The sequence below is a fragment of the Coregonus lavaretus genome (assembly GCF_964263955.1).
Source record: "Coregonus lavaretus genome assembly, chromosome: 13".
In the NCBI taxonomy this organism is placed as follows: Eukaryota; Metazoa; Chordata; class Actinopteri; order Salmoniformes; family Salmonidae; genus Coregonus; species Coregonus lavaretus.
In genome coordinates, this window is record NC_140000.1 from 35,973,375 (window position 1) to 35,980,711 (window position 7,337).

Below are 7,337 nucleotides of genomic sequence, written 5' to 3' on the forward strand. Positions count from 1 at the left end.
CACAGATTTATTGGCAAGAATACATTTCTGCACTTTACTAAAAGTAGCCCGGAATCAAGTCAGTAATTGTGCGATTATCTGACAACACCAACTAAAAAGTAGCAGTGCTCAGGGACACTTGACATTAAGACCTAGATTCAATCAGATAAAGCGTAAACACGTGATAGCGTTAGAGCTGTCAAATCGGTGAGTGGCTGCTCGTGTGGTCATTGTCACGAAGCCACACCCATTCTACTTGAGTTAGTAGTTCAGATCGAGAAAATGTAGGCTATATACAAATAAGGACACTCAAATTGAAAATCATTAAAGAAAATAATGAGAATTTCTATCAGTCTTATCGAGGTGTCGAATACATCACATTCAGAGATTATAGAGTTCAAACACCATATTAATAGATTGCTTTTTATAAATAATGTTTTGTTGTTACATTTAACTGACTAAAATGCTGTTATCGAGGTCATTTCCTTAGTAGGTGATGTCAGAGGTCAGCATGTGGGAGAAGTCGGAGCTCAGGGACGATAGACGCATTTCTCACCAGTTGGAGGGCCGTTCAAGTACATTTTTCCCAGTCGTATGTGATCATTTCCCTCTACCCACTTGGCTATGAATGCAGCATTAGGTACACTCATTACTGCACTTTGAAATGTAGGTGGGGCAATTTGCTGTGGAAATGTTGTACCAGTTTAAGTGGTTTTATTGTTATGTTGCTCAAGGTTGAGCACCTCTTTTGACATGGTCAGTTCTGCAGTCTTTGTATGAACTTGTGACACTCAAGAGCTGTGATGTTAAGAGGTTACTGTGCATTTTTCAGTAGCTTAGTGGCAGCTAGTTCACAGAAAGTTAATGTTTTAAATTTCAATAACTTACTGTCAACTACACAAATTTCAAAGATTTACATGTTGCATTTATATTTTTGTTAAGTATAGTTAAGTGGGTTATTGTAAAATGCACCTGACTTACTGTAGCTGATCAATCACACTCACCAACCTGATGGTCTGGTAGGACATGACTAGCAATAAATTAATTATTGTTTGGTTCTTTGGTATCACATGCATTCATGTCAGCCTTTAACAAGGCTACAGAACTGACAGTGTACAAGCTTAGAGTTTATGAAGAGGCCAGATTAATTGGGGTGACATTCCCTCTTATGGGAGACCGAAAAGAGCTAGCTCAAAGCCACACCTCGAATAAGCCATGCCTGCAATCTTCTGATAGGCTGCCGCTGTTACAGTATGCTGCCAATCAGCAAGTGAGGTGCATGTTGCCAACAGAAGAGTCAGTGAAGGCACAGTAGGTTACTAGCAAGATTGCGAGTGTCCGCAAGTGTCCTGTAGGTTACTGGCAAAATTTTGCCAGTAAGTTATGACTTTTACAATAGTAGTTTCCATTTATGAAATTACTCATTCACAGCAACAACCTGCCGTTAAGTTATTGGAAAATGCACAATAACCTCTTCACATTGCAGCGCATTACTGACACATTCTCATACAAAGTTTGCAGAACAGACAGTGTCAAAAGAGGTGTTCTACTTGCATAGGCATAACCATCAAACACTTAAACTTTCACTGATGGTTGGGCATGGTCAAATACACATATATTTGATTATGCTAATGATCCCAACCAGTACATTGCCCCCACCTATCAAAGCGCAGTGATGATTGTACCTATATAAAAAATATTGGGTAGAAAAATGTCCCATTATACCTACAAGGTACCAAACTGTACCATGTGAGTTTTGTACCCCAGGTAACAACACTGTAGTGTACCCTAACCATACACTTATTTTTTGAGAGCGTGTTAATATATTTTCCAAGCTATTAATATGAACCTGGTGGCACTGCATAAACATTGATGCACTCACAACCAAAAGGTTGCAAGTTCAAATAATTATTGTATATGCTACGATAATCATTTACTTGATTCTGGGCAGCTTTTAGCAAAGTGCAGAAATGCATTCTTGCCAATAAGTCTGTGGTCGTATATCTTTCATGCTCACAGATCTGGTGGTGTAGCTGCACTGTCGCATGGTATTTCAGGTTGCTGACGACCAAGAGGTTATTAGTTCAAATCCCATTTAAAGCTGATTCCCAATTGTGGACGCTGTTGTGTTCAGTAATATGGTGTCGTAGCGCCCACATCTGGTCTGATTCCGGCATGCCAGATCTAAAACTGCTGGCCCAGGTCTGGCTGCCGGATCCAGCCTGAGTCCGATATGAATGACAGTACAGGCTAGGCCTGAGTCATTCAGCCCTGAACTGAGCCAGAGCTGCCAGAATCGGCATCGGCCCAGCAATGGCCCAAATACACTCGATTATACTCACCCCCCCCCCCCTCCTCAAAAAATACATGTAGGTAGTAATATTGCAGCTATCAACTGAACAACATAAACATTAACAAATACATTACATTTTCTCATTTTAAAAGTGTGCAAAGCTGTCATCAAGGCAAAGGGTGGCTATTTGAAGAATCTCAAATATAACATATATTTTGATTTGTTTAACACTTTTTTGGTTACTACATGATTCCATATGTGTTATTTCATAGTTTGGATGTCTTCACTATTATTCTACATTGTAAAAAATAGTAAAAAATAAAGAAAAACCCTTGAATGAGTAGGTGTGTCCAAACTTTTGACTGGTAGTGTATACATACTTTATTTTTACTGCGACTTTAGGCAAAGGGCAGAAATGTATTTGTGCCAATCTACATTATATCCACAGACCTGGTGGTGCAGCAGGAACTTCAGGTAGAGTTCAAATCCCAAGCGAGGTTGAGTCCGAGTAATAAACCTACAGCAGCATACTGTCCATTAACACCTGAATTAAGGTGTAAGTAGTTGTAGATTTACCATATTTTCACTGCAACTAGACAACAACCTCCAGGGGACCATGACATAACATTCTAAAAAAGTCCAGTTGAGACGTTTTTGGAACAAACCAGGAACTAGACAAAACCTGCAGGGGACCAGGACTGTTTAAATTGAATTCATGTAAATTATGCCTTTAAAAGTAAAATATTCTAAATGACATTTGAGACACCTGGGTTTTCACATGTGCTCAAATGTTGTCACGTGTAGTGTCATGGTATCACATGTTGAAATGTTGCATCCCCATGTTGTCACATATATTTCACATTAATTACACGAGATCATGTTCTCACGTTCTCACGCTGTCACATGTGTACAGTCGTGGTCAACAGTTTTGAGAATGACACAAATACTAATTTTCACAAAGTCTGCTGCCTCAGTTTTGATTATGGCAATTTGCATATACTCCAGAATGTCATGAAGAGTGATCAGATTAATTGCAATTAATTGCAAAGTCCCACTTTGCCATGAAAATGAACTTAATCCCAAAAAAACATTTCCACTGCATTTCAGCCCTGACACAAAAGGACCAGCTGCCATCATGTCAGTGATTCTCTCGTTAACACAGGTGAGAGTGTTGACGAGGACAAGGCTGGAGATCACTCTGTCATGCTGATTGAGTTAGAATAACAGACTGGAAGCTTTAAAAGGAGGGTGGTGCTTGAAATCATTGTTCTTCCTCTGTTTACCATGGTTACCTGCAAGGAAACACATGCCGTCATCATTGCTTTCCACAAAAAGGGCTTCACGGGCAAGGATATTGCTGCTAGTAAGATTGCACCTAAATCAACCATTTATCGGATCATCAAGAACTTCAAGGAGAGAGGTTAAATTGTTGTGAAGAAGGCGTCAGGGCGCCCAAGAAAGTCCAGCAAGCGCCAGGACCATCTCCTAAAGTTGATTCAGCTGCGGGATCGGGGCACCACCAGTGCAGAGCTTGCTCAGGAATGGCAGCAGGCAGGTGTGAGTACATCTGCACGCACAGTGAGGCGAAGACTTTTGGAGGATGGCCTGGTGTCAAGAAGGGCAGCAAAGAAGCCACTTCTCTCCAGGAAAAACATCAGGGACAGACTGATATTCTGCAAAAGGTAGAGGGGTTGGACTGCTGAGGACTGGGGTAAAGTCATTTTCTCTGATGAATCCCCTTTCCGATTGTTTGGGGCATCCGGAAAACACCTTGTCCAGAGAAGACAAGGTGAGCGCTACTATCAGTCCTGTGTCATGCCAACAGTAAAGCATCCTGAGACCATTCATGTGTGGGGTTGCTTCTCAGCCAAGGGGGTGGGCTCACTCACAATTTTGCCTAAGAACACAGCCATGAATAAAGAATGGTACCAACACATCCTCAGAGAGCAACTTCTCCCAACCATCTAAGAACAGTTTGGTGACGACTAATGCCTTTTCCAGCATGATGGAGCACCTTGCCATAAGGCAAAAGTGATAACTAAGTGGCTCGGGGAACAAAACATCGACATTTTGGGTCCATGGCCAGGAAACTCCCCAGACCTTAATCCCATTGAGAACTTGTGGTCGATCCTCAAGAGGCAGGTGGACAAACAAAAACCCACGAATTCTGACAAACTCCAAGCATTGATTATGCAAGAATGGGCTGCCATCAGTCAGGATGTGGCCCAGAAGTTAATTGGCAGCATGCCAGGGCGGATTGCAGAGGTCTTGAAAAAGAAGGGTCAACACTGCAAATATTGACTCTTTGCATAAACTTAATGTAATTGTCAATAAAAGCCTTTGACACTTATGGAATGCTTGTAATTATACTTCAGTATACCATAGTAACATCTGACAAAAATATATCATAACACTGAAGCAGCGAACTTTGTGAAGACCAATATTTGTGTCATTCTCAAAACTTTTGACCACGACTGTAGTTTTTTGTTATCACATGTTGCTTCACATGTCACGTTATCATATTAACTTCACATCAAATCACGTGATCACATGAGATCACATGAGATTACACAAAATCACGTGTTCACGTGAAATTCATGTGGTTTATCCATAATGGTAGGCAGCAATTTTCAAGTCTTGCCATAGCTTTTCAAGCAGATTTAAGTCAAAACTGTAACTTGGACACTCAGGAACATTCACTGGCTTCTTGGTAAGCAACTCCTTGGGTTGTTTGGCCTTGTGTTGTGGTTATTGTCCTGCTGAAAGGTGAATTCCTCTCCCGGTCTCTGGTTTAAAACAGACTGAAGCAGGTTTTCTTCTAGGATTTTGCCTGTGCTTAGCTCCATCCCATTAATTTTTATCCTGAAAAACTCCCCAGGATTTGCCGATGTCAAGCATACCCATACAATTATATAGCCACCACAATGCTTGAAAATAAGGAGGCAGTTACTCAGTGATTTGCCCCAAACATAAGGCTTTGCATTTAGGCCAAAAATGTAATTCCTTTGTCTGTTTTTTCAGCATTACCTTGGTGCCTTGTTGCATACAATATGCATATTGTCACGCCCTGGCTCTGGGGACACTGTTATGTTGAGCCAGGGTGTGTATTCTATGTTTGTATTTCTATGTTGGCCTGAGTGACTCCCAATCAGAGGCAACGAGTGTCAGCTGGTTGTCTCTGATTGGGAGCCATATTTAACTGTCTGTCTTTCACTTTGTGTTTGTGGTTTCTTGTTCGTGTTGGTTTGTGTTTAAACCATAGACGTCACGTTTTTCGTTTGTTGTTTTGATCGTGTGATCATTAAATAAATATAAATATGTTCACCTGCAACGCTGCGCCTTGGTCTCTCCCTGACGATCGTGACAGAAGAAACCACCAAGATGTGACCAAGCAGCGTGTCCAGGAGCCATCGCCAGGGAGATCCCTAACAGATCTCCTTCGCCTCCTCGACTGGGTCAAGCCGAGTGAGGAAGAGAAGGGCTTGACATTATGGCAGAAGGGCGAAAGGCTGGCGAGGGACATGGAGACCTGGTCCACGGGTAGGGGAGACGCCCAGAAATTTTTTAGGGGGGGGCTAACGCCGTGGACGACGGGCCAGCAGGAGACCGCGGCAGAGCGGCCCAGCGGATTGGCAGAGGAGGCCGCCAGGTTACGGGGGCCACTGGTCGAAGAGGGGGTGGAAGATGTAGAGGCACGGCGAGAGGTACTGGCGTGTGTTGCCAGTCCGGTCCGGCCTGTTCCTGATCCCCACGTAGGGCCAGTGGTGTGTGTTCCCAGTACGGTCCGGCCTGTTCCTGCCACTCGCACCAAGTCTACGGTGCGCATCGCCAGCCCGGTCCGGCCCGCTCCTGCTCCCCGCACCAAGTCAGTGGTGCGCGTCGTCAGCCCTGTCCGGCCCGTTCCTGCTCTCCGCACCAAGTCTGTGGTGCGCGTCGCCAGCCCAGTCCGGCCCATTCCTGCTTCCCGCACCAAGTCTGTGGTGCGTCTCGTCAGCCCGGCTCGGCCCGTTCCTGCTCTCCGCACCAAGTCAGTGGTGCGCTTCGTCAGCCCGGCTCGGCCCATTCCTGCTCCCCGCACCAAGTCTGTGGTGCGTTTCGTCAGCCCTGTCCGGCCCGTTCCTGCTCTCCGCACCAAGTCTGTGGTGCGCGTCGCCAGCCCAGTCCGGCCCATTCCTGCTCCCCGCACCAAGTCTGTGGTGCGTTTCGTCAGCCCTGTCCGGCCCGCTCCTGCTCCCCACACCAAGCCAGTGGTGTGCGTCGTCAGTCCAGCACGGCCCGTGCCTGTTCCCCACACCAAGCCAGTGGTGTGCGTCGTCGGTCCGGCACGGCCCGTGCCTGTTCCACTGGTGCCTGGTCTGGCACCGGTCAGATGCGTTACGCCGGAGCTAGAGCAATCCGCTCCATCAGTGTGCAGTCCAGCTCCGGCCAGCGGGGCCAGACCGGACCAGGGGTACTTTGGGGGGTTGGAGAGGGAGTGGGGATCAGGCCCGGAGCCGGATCCGCCGCCAAGGCGGAGTGCCCACCCGGTCCCTCCCCTGTGGTATTTAGTTGGCGCGGTCGGAGTCCGCGCCTTTAGGGGGGGGTACTGTCACGCCCTGGCTCTGGGGACACTGTTATGTTGAGCCAGGGTGTGTATTCTATGTTTGTATTTCTATGTTGGCCTGAGTGACTCCCAATCAGAGGCAACGAGTGTCAGCTGGTTGTCTCTGATTGGGAGCCATATTTAACTGTCTGTCTTTCACTTTGTGTTTGTGGTTTCTTGTTCGTGTTGGTTTGTGTTTAAACCATAGACGTCACGTTTTTCGTTTGTTGTTTTGATCGTGTGATCATTAAATAAATATAAATATGTTCACCTGCAACGCTGCGCCTTGGTCTCTCCCTGACGATCGTGACACATATTTGTATTATTTTCACTCATTATTGTGGAGTCACTACAATGTTGTTCATCCATCCTCAGTTTTCTCCCATCACAGCCATTGAACTCTGTGGCTGTTTTAAAATCACCAATGGCCTCATGGTAACATCCCTGAGCAGTTTAATTCCTGTCCAGCAGCTCAGTTCAGAA